Here is an 18,150-nt window from a genome sequence, read left to right on the forward strand (position 1 = left end):
TTTTGGCATGCAATGCCTTATAGCGGCATCCTGAGGGGACAAGTTGAAACAGATTATTCCCAGGGTGTGAGGCGTCTGTAGATATTTTCTAAGCCCTCTTTTTGGTTCATGCTTTATATGGATTCCCAATGGAAGGCAGGCTGGTTCATTCAATATCTATAATGCTTGAGAAAAAAGAATAGAATAGAGTAGAGTAGAGTGGAGTGGAGTGGAGTGGAATGGCATGGAATAGAAGGGAATAGAATAGAATAGAAAAGGTTGTGACTGTTTTTTATGCAGTCCTCACTATCTATTGAAGTCTGTACCTGTCCTATTTGGTTACTGTGCCAAACTAGACAGTTATTTAGGTACAAATGAGTTTAAAATGCTCAAACATTTATGTTTTCCATAGAGATATTCCAGAAATATCCCTAGAGTCATGTAAGAAAAAATACAGGTAGAAATTGGTCTCATTCAACATGAGCCATTCTTGTCTGGTGTGATGAAAATTAATTTTGCTGTTCTATACTTATTGTTTTTCTGAAATAGGCATTTATGTTATAATCATTTATTTGTGCAGCACTGCATGCTGACTGGGGAATTCTAGGAGTTGAATTCCACAAATCTTAAATTTGCTAAAGTCGAGAAACACTGGTCTAAAACAAGGATGCAATTGGCACACATATTTCCAGGACAACTTTGAATAGAAGACCAATATGTTTTCTCCCAGTCACGGTGCTGAAAAGGAACATTATCTAGTCTACCTCCTTCCATTGTGTATTGCAAACTTCATCCCAGCCAAACCAATAGATTTCTGCTCATCAAAAACTCAGCCTCATATTGTTTTATTAAGATCAGAAGATTTATAAACCTGAAATATCTACGTATATAAGTTGTTTTGTGGCATATAAAGGAGTCATATATGCATAAAGCATCTGACTACTGCATTTCACTAGCAATCAAGGCATGTGTATATATAAACTCTGGTCCAGAGTTTAAATTCTAGGCTTTTCCCTCCAGCCTTTCTGTGTTAATATTTAATAATTCTCTTTAAAATCAGGAGAAGTATCTACAGCTGGAAGATGTTTAGATAACAATTCTGTCTGGCCTAAGAATCACTGGTTCCTGCCCAGTGGTGGAATTTAGCTGGTTTGCACCGGTTCATGTGAACTGGTTGTTAAATTACCCACCCACCCCCACTATCAAAGTGGATCCTGGTCACTGCCCTGCAATGGAGAAATGGGCAATGGAGCAGCTGGGGTGAGGGAAAGAGCAGGCCACTTTCCCTCTTTCTTCTCCCTGCTCCTCCTCCTTCCCTCATGCTGGCCACTTTGTTTCCCATTTCACCATTGCAGCACAGTACCCAGAATCCACTTTGATAGCAGGGCGGGGGGGGGGTAGGGTAATTTTACAGCGGGTTCACCTAGGGTCAGGTTGGCCATCACGAACCGGCTGTTCCCACCATTGTTCTTGCCTCATACATTTCAGCCCGTATGTAAGGAATTTCCTATCTTATTATGCCATATGCTATTCAGTTTCTCCTTAATTATTTTCAGCCTTCTCCAAAAACAATCTTCTTCCATTGCCAAATAGCTCTGAGCTTTTAGAAGTTTCTTTTATTGTTTATCTAAAATCTGTTCTTCTGCTCTTGTTGCAGGATTTCTTAAATAAAACTGGATTAAGCTCTGATAGAAGTTGCACGTGCCCTTTAAGTATGTACATCTGTATATTTGAATAGGCCATTGATTGTTTAACTGACTACTGAGCTCTCCAAGGATTGGACACACTGCAGCATAGGAAATCTGTACGAAATATATTATTGCAACACACACCTTCCCTAACAACAGGTTATTACTCTGGATCAACTCCATCCTTCCAGGCTTTGCAAATTGACGTGGCCATGTGAATATGCCTTTAATACTCAGTCCTTTCACTCAGGTCAAACAAAAGTCTCAAAGTAAGTCTCTAAAGTAATATACAACTTTTGCCTTTTTCTAAATATTCTGACACTAGTTGAGATAAGATACTGTGTTGGTGTGGTTGCATTTTTTTCTAGTTTCTGCTGTGCTCCAGGCAATGCCTCAAGTCTCTTGCCACAGATTGTGGTCCTGACAGTTGAATGAATGTCCTCTTGCCTGCTTGTAACAGTCACCAATCTTCAGATGTTGTCTCCATTTCCATGTCTGTAGGCCTTTTGCCTTTAGCATCCCAACCACACCTAAACCCTTTTTCTCACTCTGTCCTAGCATTTTTTTTTTTGTAAGTTCAAAAGACTGGGTGGGATGAGGCTTCCTCAGGATGCAGCACCTTCTTGAAAATCCCACGGTATGGCTCTATCAGCCAAGCGTCTGGAAAACTGTCTTGAATGTCTGAGTACAGTTCTGGTGGAATGGATGAATGCCTGAGAGAAGGTGGGTAGGAAGGAAACTTGTCTGCATGACAGCAGCTGCTTTTCAAAGGAGTAACTTCAACTTCACTTCCTCAGACACTGTAATAATGCTATTAACCATAGCCTGATGGGTAGACAGCATTGAAGGAGAACATTTACTTTCACAGTACAAAAAGAGTTATTCCGCAAGACCAATTTTATAATAAAAAATATAAAAAGCAGAGATGGTCCTATTTTGTTTTTCTGATCGGCTTTTCTGATCATACAGTGGCAAATCAGAAGTGATTTGAAGTTGCATTGCTTCAACATAGAATATTAAAGATTCTCTAAATATTTTAAGATGCTATCAGAAAAAAGACAGGCAGGGAGAATGGATGGGATTCCCCTTTTCCTTTCCACAATGAAGAGAATGAAAAGACATGAATCAATGGGAGCAACATCAACACTAAGGAAAGAAGAGGAAGAAGAGGAGGAGGAGGATTCTCCAGAATTTGGGTAAATCTTTCAGTAAAAGAGACCAACTACCTGAGGTACATTCAGAATTGCTCCAGAATTATTGGAATGGACACTTTCAGTTAGAGCTTCATACTCTTTACTGCTTGGTGCTTGAAAAATAAAGAAGGAATGCATTGTTTTTCATAATCAGGAACAATATGCTGTAGCAAAGCTAGTTCTTGGATATCAGTGCATTCAATGGCAAATGGTATCAATTGGACTTTTTAGTCAAATTTTAATATGACAGTTACTCCAATTTATGTCTTAATCACCGTAGAAAAAGAAGAGACGGATGACACGTTTTAGAGTCAGGTTCCATATGAAATTGATGGAATATGCAGTGTGCTACTTGCAATGCAAACGTTGGAAATAGTGTACAAAACATGTAAATAGCCTCACCCTATGCCGTTAATATTTTAAACACTATAAATTATAGGTGTGTGTGTGTGTGTGTTTGTGTGTTTATGCCTTCCAGTCAGTCTTAACTACTGGTGGCTGCCTAGGCAAGTCCCCACAGTTTTCTTCGCAAGATTTCAGAAATGGTTTGCATTGCCTTTGTTAGGACTAAAACAGAGTAACTGGCACAAGATCACTTAGGTGTTTTTGTGGTTAAAGTGGAACCAGAACTAACAAACTGGTTTCTAGCCTGATGCCAGAATTTACAAACACTAACTTGTAAAAATGAAAAGGGGAAGGAAAGATGAACAAAGGTTTATCAAAATACATATATAAAATACAGCAACCATATCCATCCAATAGGTCAAGGGGAAGGTTCCCCTTGCACATATGTGCTAGTCGTTCCCAACTCTAGGGGGCAGTGCTCATCTCTGTTTCAAAGCTGAAGAGCCAGTGCTGTCCAAAGACTTCTCTATGATCATGTGGTCGGCATGACTAAATGCTGAAGTCACACGGAACACTGTTCCCTTCCCACCAAAGGTGGTTCCTATTTTTCTACTTGCATTTTTACATGCTTTCGAACTGCTAGGTTGGCAGAAGCTGGGACAAGTAATGGGAGCTCACTCTGTTACACAACATTAGGGATTCAAACCACCAAACTGATGACCTTTCTGATCGACACGCTCAGTGTCTTAGCCACTGAGCCACCGTGTCCCATCTATCCATTCAATACATTCCCTCTAATATTAACAATACTAATTGTCAGGATGCACTTCTGTTTTGCCAGCCTCAGTTGTGTTTTGGTAGAAATAAAGAGAGAGCCCCAGTATTTGCCTTGATAAGCTGTACACATTTATTCAGCTGAATAAAGATGGGCCCCTCAAAGCAAGAGGGAAACCTGAACACACTGTGACATTCATATTTATATGCTTACTAAGGTGTTTACTTCGTTATAGAGAGAAAGTGGTACTCTATAGATAAGATAAAGAAGCACAGAATTAGTCAACTTCCTCCGTGAGTGGTTTTCCAAGGACCTTGGCTGGACCTCATGGACATTGGGTATTTCTTGGAGAACTTTCCATGGCCCTGAAGACCTGCTGAGGTAATGGTGCCAACTGCACATATGTATAAGGTGAAACACCAAGATTGTTGTTTCAATAAATTGTGATCTTCCTCCTAAGTCTGGCACTCCATCTTTCACATCCACAACACAAACATTCTTAAATTTAGGTATCTGGTGGTTATAGGCTTTGAACAAAGAGCAGGATATCCAAATGCTATCAATTCTACTCCATCTTGAGCATGAAAATATGATATTGTATTCCATAATTTAATAACTTTCTCAGTTCATCAAGAAATTCAGGGGGTCAATTCATCACCTAAATATAACTCAAACTATAACTGTTGTACCAAAGGTGCTTTTCCAAATGATAACTGGATTTTCTGTTTTTCCATGAAGATGTTTCACTTCTCATCCAAGAGGCTTCTTCAGTTCTGAAGAAGAACTGAATAGAACTGAAGAAGCTTCTTGGATGAGAAGTGAAATGTCTTCAAGGAAAAAAAGAAAATGAGAATCTTCATAGACATACAGCTGTTGTAATGGCCAACATCAGATGTTATACATCTGTTCTGCCTCTTGAAACAATGATCTGGGAGTGGGGTTATTTTATTTAAGGCTCAGAACATTTTTCCTACTAGGTCCAAACACCAGAAATCAGAAAACAAGCAAAAGGGTGTTTTAATCATTTAAAGAATGCTTTACAGTAACAATGGTGACACAAATGGCCTTACATTTCTTCTGTGATTCACATCAAGTTGTTTACCACTCCACAAACAGGGACATTTTAACTTTACTTTTGGTTTTACCTTCTGCAGTAAATTCTGGTGAGGTACTTTAGAGACGGAAAAGATGACAGATTTCCCAGTCAAACATAAGTGGGTTTTAGATCTATTTCCTCCTCCCCATTCTGGCAAAGTTATAGTGGACTAGGTGAATTCAGGGTCCTATGGAAAATGAGGGGCAGATGTGATATAACAAGGTGTCATTTAGCAAGAAGAATGACAAGTTTCATTTTAAGGGATTTTTATTCCATGTCTCATGATGAACAATGGGAAACAAAGCTATTTTTTAGAAAAATAAACAACATTTAGGATGTACAAACAGATCCCCTGTTTTCAGGAACTGTAGTAAACGACTATATTTTCAGACATAAAACAATATGACAGTGACATATTGACTGGCAAGATATATCTGAGAAGATTTATGATACTAGGTCGAACTACTGAATAAACTATATGGTTAACAAAATAATAATAATAACAACAGCTGGAACAAAATGTGGAAGAGGAAAAATACTGCTTTAATGACTGCATTAAAAAGCAAAAGAGCTCTTACTGAAGGAGGTGAACAAAGGAAACCTCTTGAAAACAATGAGACTAGAAGCAGAATATTGAAAGGAAACAATTGAGCATCGGGTGTCTAACTGGAAAAAGAAGCTTATGCACAGTCAATACCTGAATGACATTGAAGGAGCAGTAGATGCAAAGCTAACATGGAGATGTTTGGGATCGGGGTGTTGAAGAAAGAAACTGAAGGCTTCATTTTGGCTGCCCAAGAAAAAGCTCTGCAGACCAATTCCATGAAAGCAAAAATTAAAGTAACAACAGCAAATGTTGCTTATGCAACAAGAAAGATGAAACAGTGGATCACCATATCAGTGACTGCAGCAAAATCTCACAAACTCATTATCTACAATGTGATGATTGAGTTACCAAATTCATACATTGGCAGCTTTGTCAGAAATTTGGGTTCGAATGCAGCAAAAATGATTGGGAATACCAAATTGACAATATTCTTGAAAATGAACAGTCCAAGATCTTATGGGACTTTTAAATCCAAACAAATCTATATCTGGTCTTCTGGCATGATTGTTGTGGAAAAGAAAAAAAATCTGGTTCATTGATATTGCAATACCAAGTGATGCACGAATTGAAGAGAAACAACTATAAAAAAATGAAATACTGTGATCTGCAAATGGAAGTTGTGTGATTGTGGAGGAAGAAATCAATGGTTAAACCAATTGTAATGGGAGTCTTTGGAGTAATACCGAAAGGGTTGCCTAGTTACATGGACATTTTGAATTTATCAGATGTGAATATTCTGACTTTGCAAAAAAACACCTTACTTGGAACTGCCTATACTCAGTCATTACCTTAACAGCTTTTAGGTCCTTGGTTAGGACTTGAACTATTAAGTTTTTACCAGTCCCAAACTGTGAATGTAATTAAATATCATCATCATCATCATCATCATCATCATCATCATCATCATCATCATCATCTTAAGGTTCTAAATTTAGCCACGAAATTGTTCCTTCGTTTGGATTCATTTTAATGTTTAAAGTTTCAAGACTTTGTCCTAAAGGTGTTTTTTTTTTTAATTCTGTGAATTACACTTGTAGATGAGAGAAAATGCTTTCATTCAATGACAATTGTTATAAAACTTCTATAACACTTATCTTTATTGGTGAATCCATTCACACAGTCAGTGAGAAACAGAATAGCACTGGAAGGGACCTTGGAGATCTTCTACTCCAGTCTCTTGGACTATCCAGTCTTCTTAAAAACCTCCAGTGATGAAACACTCACAACTTCTGACAACATGCTATTCCACTGGTTAATTATCCTTATTGTTAGGAAGTTTCTCCTTAATTCTAGATTGCTTCTGTCCTTGATTAGTTTCCAACCATTGTTTGTTGTCCACCCTCTGGTGTATTGGAGAATAAATTGACCCCTCTCCTTGTTATGGAAGCCTCTCAAATACTGGAACACTTATATCTTGTCCCCCTTAGTCCTCTAGACTACCAAAACCCAAATCCTGCAACCATTCTTCATATGTTTTAGTCTCCAGGCCTTTAATCACCTTGCTCTTTTTTGCACTTTTTCAAAGTCTCAGCATCTTTTTTATAATGTGATGACCAAAACTGTATGCAGTATGCAGATGTGACCTTACTATACTTTATAAAATGATACTAACACTAAATTTGTATTTGTGAATGATCACAACTTGAAAGAAGAAGAATCAAATTCTGCATTCTTCTTCTTCCCAGTGTGTTCCCCTCCATTGCAGGGTCTGCTTTTTGGATCCCATTCTGTATATCCACACTGAAATTCAGAATTTCCAATCACTACGTTTTTGAGGAAGTATGCAGAATCTCTAGAAGAAACCCTTGCAAGGACCTTAAGTATGAAAATTCACCAGCCAACATTTCAAAAGTCATTCCCACATATTTGCTTTTATTTTCAGTTTCAAATCCTGAAATATTGCTTCTGATTAAGTTTTGACTTACCCTAGAAATTAGGCAAAGATCTGTGGTCAAAACACAGACTTTTAATAGATGTTCAAAAGGCTGAGAATGGGATCCAGAAATATGCTTGTTGCTTTTGATTCCTTCCCCTTGAACTGCTGATATTGAACAAAAATATCTTGACAGGAGATGATAATGCTGTTGCACTTGTCTACATACATAATTAGAAACCCCATGGCTCCTGATCACATGGAAGTCTGTAATTGTGTAATCAAGGATGGTTAAATTTTTTTCATGCCTCTCTACAATTAAACTTTTGACTATCTGAAAAGAAATGAAGATTAAGGGAGAAGGGGGAAAGCAATTGTGCATAACTACCTGTACTATCCATTAATACAGGTAGACCTGTACTATCTATTAATACAGGTAGTCCTCAATTGAGCCAAAATTGTATGCTGTTAAGCAAGACAGTTAAGTGAGTTTGGCTTCATTTTGCAACCATTCTCACAATTGTTAAGTAAATCAATGCAGGTGTCAACGTTAGTAACATGGTTGTTAAGAAAATCTGGCTTCCCTCTTTGCTTGTCAGAAAGACTGACAGGTCCCAAAGATCCCTATCAGAATGCTGCCATTTTGGTGGGGAGGGCGCCTGGTTGCATTCTTTAGTTTGTAACCTTTTTCCTGGTGCCTATGTGTCCTGTACTTTGATTTAACTTCAGGGGAACGTAAGGGGAGTGAGGGCATCTGTTTTGTCTCAGCTCCGGAGCCTCCAGCAAGAGAACATCTTCTCTCCAGCTGAGAACAACTTCCTATCACCTTCTCAGCTGCTGATTCTCAAAACAACTTCACACCTGTGGATTGGCTTATTCAACACCAGAGTGAGCGGAGGGTTTCTAACTGTCTCAACCTAACTGAATTGCGTGGGAATCTTCAGATCCCGCTTCCTTTGCCTTGCTATCTCTTTCTCTTCAATAAAAGGCTTCTTTTGAAATGCTAATTGTTTCAAGAGTTCCACTTTCTTGAACTGAGAGGAGAAACAGGCCCTTACATAGTTGCAAAAAATTAACATATGACCCTGGGACACTGCAACTGTCATAAATCTATGCCAGTTGTCAGGGTTCATAATGTTGATCACAGGGCCATAGAATATTGCAATGGTCATGCCCGACCTGGAAGCATCTTTTACATTTGGGCCTTCAGGCCTGCCACATTTTCTACTGTGGGAAAATGGGAAGGGGATTATATAGAGTGTGGGTGATATATAATCAAAATAACATTCTTTCTCAGAAAGTTAAGACCATCTGGCCCTGCAGCTATGAGGAGGTGGCTTGGAGGCATCTCCTGTTTTGGATGGTGCCTGACTGGATCATGTGAGGGACATGCAAGTCCTGGGCAGGAATTTAACCCAGAACATGTGGGTGCTGGGCAAGGACTTTTGGATGGGGAAAACCTGGAAACTTTCAGATTTGGGTTTTCCTAGATGTGCCAATATGGCATCTCTAAAAAAATGCAACTTTGAGGAAATTCAAGCTTTGGAGTCTTCTTTCGTTAGGTGTGTTACTTGGAACCTGACAGGTCATAAGTGTGGACAATGGTCATAAGTCACTTTTTTCTGTGCTGTTTTAACTTTGAATGTCACTAAATAAATGGTTGTGAGTCTAGAATTACCTTTATACCATGAATGGACTTTTGAACACATTAAAAAGTCCTATGATGGTATTCCTTAACATCAGGGCTGACCAATCTTCAGACCACATGCAACCTTCACAATCCCATTTTATGACTCCTGAAATGTCTTTTGATCTCTGATATTATTGAAAATCAAAGTCAGAACATTTTGTAAACCAGTATCATTATTAATCTGCTTTGATTGAAACAGGACTGCCAATGCATGGGGTGTTTTTGTCAATAGGATGGATGGATGGAGGGAATATTTTAATATTTTTCTCCTTTTTGTCGGGTTACTCAATATGATAAACATACTGATACCATCAATAAACCGGACATCATTTCTTTCTGAATAGGAAACCTGTTTTCCTTTTTGGTGAAGAGTACTGACATAAACAGATAACCGGTCTGATAGAAACAGCTGCACATAATTTAGTCCCTAGTTCAATTATTCTTTTGTCTTTGAAACTTGATCTTCCCCTCCCCCAAATCTCAGTATATTATGACTCAATCAGATTTCTTAATTGAAACTGCTAAACATATTGAATTTGTATGAATTCATTAAAAGGAACAGATGTGTTTTGTCATGTTTTCTGCCTTCCTGTTATAGAAAAAATATGTGAAAAAGAAAGACAACATGTTGTGACCACAAGTGTCTTCATTACCTTTCTCTTGAAACCTCCAGTGCTGGACCATTTAATTCAGTGTGAATTTCCAGTCTGATTTTCAAAAGCCTTTGAACAGCCTTTGGGCAGTTATGGCTAAAAAGGATTGCACTGTAAATGTGCTGTCGTAGTTTAATGTCATTTGGGCTTCACGATCAAGAAAGCAATCAAAGCTTTTTGGCAGTGGGAAGACACGGCTAATGGCAAATAGGTTTGTAGAAAATATAATTGAACTGTAAAATTCATTTCATTGGAAATGGCTAGATTAAAACAGCAGCTGGAAATTTTTGACATGATCAGTGATAACTTTTGTAAATGTTGAATCTGAAGGAGAAAGTTGTTATGATACAAGGTAGCAGCCGATTACAATAAAGGACAGGAAACTAACTTCAAAGCTTTTCTTGTTATTCTTGCAGGAGACCTTATCATCTTACGGAAAAATAGCAAGTAGGCTGAATAACAGGGATACTTCCTTAAAGCTTTTTTTCCCCCAATCATTCTTGCTGTGCTGTTATTTTATTTCCAGTTTCTTTCTTTCTCAGAATGATAATATCCAAATAAAGATAATGCATCAAATGTAGTAATAATATTTGTTATATACAGATGATTACATGCTTCATATTTTCATGCATTTGGTGAGCATGTGGAGGAAATAACTTAGCAGCAAAAAGTTCCATTCTTTCTTCCCACTCTTATCTATATACTGCATCTTCTTTAATAAGTCCCTATATATAGTGGTGTGGGCCTGTGATGGTTCAGTGCTTAAAGAAGCTGAACTTGACAGCTGGAAAGCTGACAGCTTGATTTCAAGATCCCAGTGGCACATGATGCAGTGAACTCCTATTACTTGCTCCAGCTCCTGATAACCTAGAAGTTTGAAAGCATGCACATGCAAGTAGATAAATAGCTACCACTTTTGTGGGAAGATAATAGCAATCCATGCACCTTGGCATATAGTTGTGCTGGCCATATGACCCTGGAAGGGTCTTCAGACAATGCTGATTCCCTCAGCTAAGAAACAGACATGAGTACCTTAGAGTCAGATTCGATTGGACAGAGGAATCCTTTACCTTTAATTTATATAGTGGAATATTCTCTTAAATTCTAATGAATAGATTTAGATTTATCCTTTCTGCATTCCCCAAAGAGGGAGATATGGGAATGTCTACGTAATATCTCTATTATATTCTTTGATAGCCTGAGAATTAAGAATACAAAGTCTTTTAATATTCAGTCTGCTACTGTTAGTCCATTCTGATAAAAGTCTTGATCAGACTGTGATTTATTTAAAAAAAAAACTGCATCTGTCTTCATGTAAGCAGTATTCTGAATATATTCACTTTTATATGTAGCTTTTTACAGACATTTGCATTCTTGCATCTAAACAAGAATTATTTTGAGATGAATGCAACAAAGGTTTGTAAATGCATGCTATACATATATTGCTGATGGATGGACAGATGAATGGATAGAAGCATTGTCTCTATATAGATGCTTAATGCACAGTTCTGCATGTCAAATAGATCTGTAGCAACTCATGAAGCACCCCTGATGATTTCAATTCTAAACATTCATTTCAGAGAGAAAAATCCTTCACCAAAGATCTACTATTGAATGAAGAATTAGACAGGACTTGTTTAAATATGTACAAATGAGTAGATAAAACAGAGAACTTTCTTATCTGGCAGCCGCATCTACAGATCCCCTCCCCCCCACCTTCCCATCAAATGCCAATTAAAATTCCTAATTCATCCACAATGTCTGCAATAAGTCCCAGAGAAAGTGATTGTATTATGAATTAGGCATAAAGTGTTGGGCAAAATACGCTGCCATGAAAAAAAAAATAGAAATGAAGAAATCCAATTAATGAAACAAGCAGTATGTTAGGTAAGATGTATATCATATGTATGTAGAGATGCAAAAAAAGAGTAGAGTTATTGATGTTTGTTAATTAGCAGAGGAAAGAAAGATAATCCTTTAAGGAAAATAAAATAGTAAAAAAAAAAACCTCCTCCAATGATGTATTCTACTTACTTCTTTTGATAAGGATCTATTAACAAAGACCTGATGTTGCTAGGAGCAGTGCATCAGTCCTGAATACAGAGAACTCATTTGTAAAACCATTACTAAAGATGAATCCCTGATCTCAATTAACTACCAACTCAAGTCAGATCAAGCTAATATGATTCATTAGAACATAACAAGAGTAAATAGCTTTTCCACCAGAACAAATGTATTTCAGAAGCATTGCAGCTTTACTTAGAATGTCAGTTAGATTATAAATGCACGCCAAGCAAGTTAATGAAAATATTAATATCTGGAATATCTGTGTTTTGGGATATACTTCTTTATGTTTCAAGGAAGGAAGGAAGGAAGGAAGGAAGGAAGGAAGGAAGGAAGGAAGGAAGGAAGGAAGGAAGGGAGGAATTTTTAAACCTTACTATGAAATAACAAAATTTGCTTTTAATTAATTGTTTAATTAATTGTCCAGCTGCAGCAGCCCCATCATCACCATTTTAGAAAAAAAATCAGTGCAGTAGCTGGCCTAATATGCAAAGAAAACCCACCATAGTTTGATTCCATTCAATTCAAAGGTTATTTGATTGATTGAAATTGATTCAAAATGAATTTTAAAAATTCATTAGCCAAAGCAGTTTGAAGTGTGAAATTGAACCAGATCTGAAGCAGTTTGGAAACAGTTGGGCATAATTCAGAGGCCTTGTAGATGTTTATGAAATCTTTGATATTATCAAAAAGAAGATGGACGTCCTCCTTGATATTGATTTAAATTACTGGCAAGATTAAAAACATCCAATTTTAATTTGGACTTTGCGTCATAGAAGATTAAATGACCTCTGCATGCATATACATCTATAGAGTAGAGTAGAGTAGAGTAGAGTAGAGTAGAGTAGAGTAGAGTAGAGTAGAGTAGAATAGAATAGAATAGAATAGAATAGAATAGAATAGAATAGAAATCTTTATTGGCCAAGTGTGATTGGACACACAAGGAATTTGTCTTTGGTGCATATGCTCTCAGTGTTAATAAAGAAAAAAATAAAATATATACGTCAAGAATTAGACTGCAAAAAGTGAAGACTTTGTCTGCCATGTGGCATCTTATAAATATGAGTTGCATGCAGATTTAGTATGTCACAATCTGGGTAATTATGTAATAAATAATAAATTCAGTGAGAAGTTCTAACCTTTGATGTGCTACACTGATTTTACTCTTCATGAAGCTCTACATTTTATTCATGTTAGTTGCATTCCAGGTTTCCTCAATTTTATGTTGTGCAAAAGCACAACAAATGCAATTTTGAAGTAGGAAAAAAATCACCCTCCCCTTTTCACTCCCAATTGGAGACAAAGAGTGGGAGCCATTCAGCAATAGAATGAAGAAATTGAATTTTCCAGAAGATTTATGTGGCCTCTTTGTCTTTTGACCCTCTTCCAACCCTATGAATATAAGGCAAAGATTATTTGTTACTATGGGTTTATAGCAGTCATTTTTCAATAATGCAATTTAAGAGGGATTATGGACTAAATATAGTCACTGCAAGTCAACCACGAAGAAACAAAGAGGGAGAGGACAAAGAGAGTCTTTGGTGCTCTCTGAGCTTGGTTGTTGTTATTTTTATTTGAGACATTTCATTACCCAAATACTAACATTATCAGTGCTGAAAGCTAGAAATACTGATGATGTTACCTAGTTGAGTAATGAAACATCTGCAACAAACAATGAAGCTCAGCGAGCACCAAGGACTTCACAGGTCAACCCCGAACTATAAATATTCTTTTCTACTGACAAGATAGATGTTATATTGATAATTGTTATGATTAATTACCACCTATCTTATTTTTATATCCAGTTTCCATGATCCTGAATTCATTTTCAAGCTGAAACTTTTCAATGGAGGATTTTCCACTCACCTTTAATTAAGGAGGGAAGTTGTTGGCTTTGTTCTACAACCTTCTTCCCTTTCTTATATAGAAGGATGCTTGGTGTTCTCTGACCTTGGTAGTTTTCTTGCAGAACTTTCATTACCCAAACTAGGTAACATCATCATTGCTAGCGATGTTACCTAGTTTGTATAATAAAACATCTGCAAGAAAACAACCAAGTTCGGAGAGCACCAAGGATTCTGCATTTCAACACTGACCTACAAATATTCTCCTTTATTGGTATCTTATATAGAAGTTGGTTTATAATGAAGTAGGGACTACAGTTTTTTTTTTATCAATAGCGTTTTCCTTTAATATAATAGACAATTTTGTAGGCAGTGTATGTGTAATCTTAAAGAAAATCTCATGAGTTTTTTAGACTGAACTGTACAGAGAAGTTCTTCAATGCCTGACCTTCCCTTCCTCCTTTTTTATTGTTTTCTACATAAGGTTAGAAGACACTATATCCTGCTTCCAATAGATGATGACATCTGTGGCACAGGGTTGAAACCGTGGTGCTCTCTGAACTTGGTTGTTTGCACTGATGCTACTGTCTAGTCAGGTAATAAAATGTCTTCTAGCAAACAACCAAGGACTGCACTATATCCAGCATTGTATGATCTCTCTTTTGTCTGACTTCCAGGGTGTCTTCTGTTTGTTTACTCATTTAAGATTTCCTGCTTTTATTTCTTCAATTGATTTTTGTATTTATTGTTGACTTTGTTACAATTGCTTTGTGTTATTCTTTCATAAAGTGTTCTGAGATATTCTGGGGATAGATGGCATAGAAACAAGTAAAATAAAACCATACTTCTTTAAAAAAAGAAAAGAAAAAGAAAACATATTTAACTTGCCTGTGTTGTTAGGGATGTAACCCTAGGCTTGGCTTGGCAAAGTATATAAGCCATGATTGTAACAAAATGTATCTGTTACTTTAAATTCTAGAGAGATGTAATTGGTTTGTTACCTCAAGCAGCCATAAGAGGGAGCCAGAATGACTGTTAGATGCTGATAGGTGTATTGTGAGGTACTGTGTTTTGCTACTGTTAGCTATTTTGTGTGCTAGACTGATTATTTGAGAACTGACTGAACTGTGTATGACCTGGACTGTAAACTGAACTCTGAATACCTCTATATTTCCACATAGTAAACTACTATATTTTATACTATTCAGTGTCCCTGTATGCTGGTTTGTGCGTGTTCTTGCATACCACTCTCCTTACGCTTCTCTGCACACTCGCTCTCCTAACGGGGAGCTTAATTACTTAACACGTGTGATGAATTTGTAGGAAATGCATGGTATAGTTATTTATTTGTTTTGTCAAACGTGCGCAAGATAATTGATATAAGTGTATACAAGATTATGAATACATGAAATGAATACAAATAAATGGGTTTGTAAGGACAGGGATGGTAGGCTCTTTGGTACGCTTATGCACCGCCCCTTACAGAGTACACCCCCACTCTTAGGAATGGGTTGAGGTCAAGAGTAGACAGTCTAAGGTTAAAATTGTGGGGGTTTGGAGAAGAAACCACTGAGTCAGGTAACACATTCCAGGCATTGACCACTCTGTTGCTGAAGTCGTATTTTCTGCAACTGAGTCTGAAGCAGTTTACCTTAAGTTTGTATCTATTGTGTGCTCGTGTATTGTTGTGGTTGAAGCTAAAGTAGTCATTGACAGGTAGAACATTGTAGTAGATCATTTTATATACTACACTTAGGTCAGACCGAAGGTGGCATAGTTCTAAGTTGTCTAAGGCCAAGATTTCAAGTCTGAAATATTCACAGCACAAGCAATATAAGCCATATTTTAGGAAAGAAATATACAATCAGATGTGAATTGATACCAAATACTGTATATTCAGAATCTGAACATTTACATTGGTTGCTATTCTTCTGAATACCAATAAATGCCATATGCATTGAGAAAAGCATCCAGATTTAGTGGCTCATTAAATACTCAGCTGTAAATCTGATGGGTGAATTCAGTTTATGCCATGCAGAGAGAAAAGCTTTGCTGGCTGGCTAAAAAGAAAGACACAGTAAGGGAGCAGGGATATACCTGTATTAAGCTTTCAAATCTTTGCTTGAGCTGAAGTTTTAGAGAGACCATCAAGTTTCATGAATTAATATGAAATACACACTTTGATCTCTGAGCTTTTTCTTTCTTTCTTTCTTTCTTTCTTTCTTTCTTTCTTTCTTTCTTTCTTTTTTTTTTTGCAGATACTAGCTATCTTACTTTGGATTTTTAATCTCATGTAAGACGAGAGACAATAAACTAACCATATTCAGAAGGATGTGACTAAAACTACAGGAATTCTGAAATTAAAGAAAACTATTTAGACTTTCTCCTAGGAAATGATATAACCGTTGTGTTTTTCTTTTTCTTTCTGGCTGTTTGCCTTGCTTTGCTTATGGAAAGGAAAACAGGGGGTAAATGTTGTGGAGTTTGAAACGGTAAAGGTAATTTATTCCAGTTGTTTCTTTGCAAATTCTCTTGTAGCTCTGTGGATTCAAAAAGATTTTATAGGAACATTCTATTATCCTTATAAATGCTAAATGTTCTCCCAATCTTGCATCATTTTTAGTTTATGGCATAAAACAAAAAAAAAATAGTAATAAATAAATAAAAACCCCGTGGTCCTGTTTGTTAACATAAAATTTTGTTGATGTGATTTTCATCTTAAAGTACTGAAATTTAGAGGAATGCATTTTGCAAAGCTGCAAAGCTTTATATCGCTTCTTGGAAAGAAAACTGTGCTATAATATATTCCAGAAGGTAATGATTTATGAAGCCTAAAATCTGCAGCCCACCTGTTTTTACAAACAAAATTTAAATGTATAAATTAGGCACGTCTGGTAACAGAGAAGTGCTGATTGTTTATCCAGAATAAATGCAATGAAAAATAATAATAATTGATGGATGATTTAAAAATGTCACCTTGTGGCTGGCATTTTACTGGCTTCCCCTGATCCTTCCTGTCATAGCTTAGGCCATGAATTATAGCTGCTTTGTAAATGAAGCATTTACTCAGGATGGAAATAGTGTGCCATCTAAGTCCTTTGAGGTATCTCTACAAAGGCAGAAGTGATTCCAAATAGGTTTTAAAACTCCTGGCCAGAAGAACCTCCAGCAAGTGATTTCTTTTCCCCAAATGACTTCTTAAAGCTTATTTTAAGATAAAATACAAATACAGGTAGTCCTCAATTTACAACAGTTATTTAGTGACTGTTCAAAGTTACAGTGACACTGAAAAAAGTGACATGTCAATTTTTCACACTTACAAGATCCCCATGATACATGATCAAAAGTGAAACACTTGGTAACTGGTTCATATAGAATAGAATAGAATAGAATAGAATAGAACTGGTTCATATAGAATAGAATAGAATAGAATAGAATAGAGTAGAGTAGAGTAGAGTAGAGTAGAATAGAATAGAATAGAATAGAATAGAATAGAATAGAATAGAATAGAATAGAATAGAATAGAATAGAGAATCAAATAGAATAGAATAACAGAGTTGGAAGGGATGTTGGCGGTTCAACCCCCTGCTTAGGCAGGAAACTCTACACCGCTTCAGACAAGAGGTTGTCCAATCTGTTCCTGAAAACTTCCTGCATTCTAAAGTGTTATTAACACTTCACGTGATCTTGATTCTATCCCTCTGTTTATGCAGCCTAGAACTGTGTTGGCTTTTTTGGCAGCTGCTGCTCACTGCTGGCTCATATTTAAATGGTTGTCCACTAGGACTCCAAGATCCCTCTCACAGTTACTACTACTGAGCAAGGTACCACCTATACTGTACCTGTGCATTTTGTTTTTATTGGCTTATTTATGAAGGTTGTGGTGTCCCATTGTCCCAGGATCATGTGATCATCTTTTGTGATCTTCTGACAAGCAAAGTCAATGAGGAAGCCAGATTCACTTAACAACCGTATTACTAAATTAACAACTGGACGGATTCACTTAAAAACTGTGACAAGCAAGGTCGTAAAATGGGGAAAAATCACTTAGAAATATATAACTTAGCAGAAATGTAAAGATTCTCAGACTTCCAGGTCTTGATAGTCCCAAAGGTGCTTTTTCAGGAGGCAACTGGACTTTGTTGTTTTGTCTTTTGAAGACATTTCACTTCTCATCCAAGATTCATTATTCAGGTCTGACAATCTCTACAGACTTTTGGCTATACAATTTGGGATGGCAGACGTGCCTCCTTCAAAATCTAAGAAAGGAAACCCCCCAACTCCATGGTTTTAGAGAAAAGGTAATTTTAGTAGATATGAAGTGATAGCAGCGTATGTAAAGC

The 18,150-nt window shown here is 36.8% G+C and overlaps 1 long non-coding RNA gene across 1 annotated transcript; it reads left to right on the forward strand.

The window, feature by feature from the left end:
• Positions 1-1,844: 1,844 nt before the first annotated feature.
• LOC309391844 lies at positions 1,845-17,845 on the forward strand. The gene is made up of 3 exons (XR_014175344.1): positions 1,845-1,936; positions 14,292-14,403; positions 17,708-17,845. It is a non-coding gene; the product is annotated as an uncharacterized lncRNA (long non-coding RNA).
• The last annotated feature ends 305 nt before the right edge of the window (positions 17,846-18,150 follow it).

Source organism: Natrix helvetica, assembly GCF_964273705.1.
Source record: "Natrix helvetica genome assembly, chromosome: 4".
In the NCBI taxonomy this organism is placed as follows: Eukaryota; Metazoa; Chordata; class Lepidosauria; order Squamata; family Natricidae; genus Natrix; species Natrix helvetica.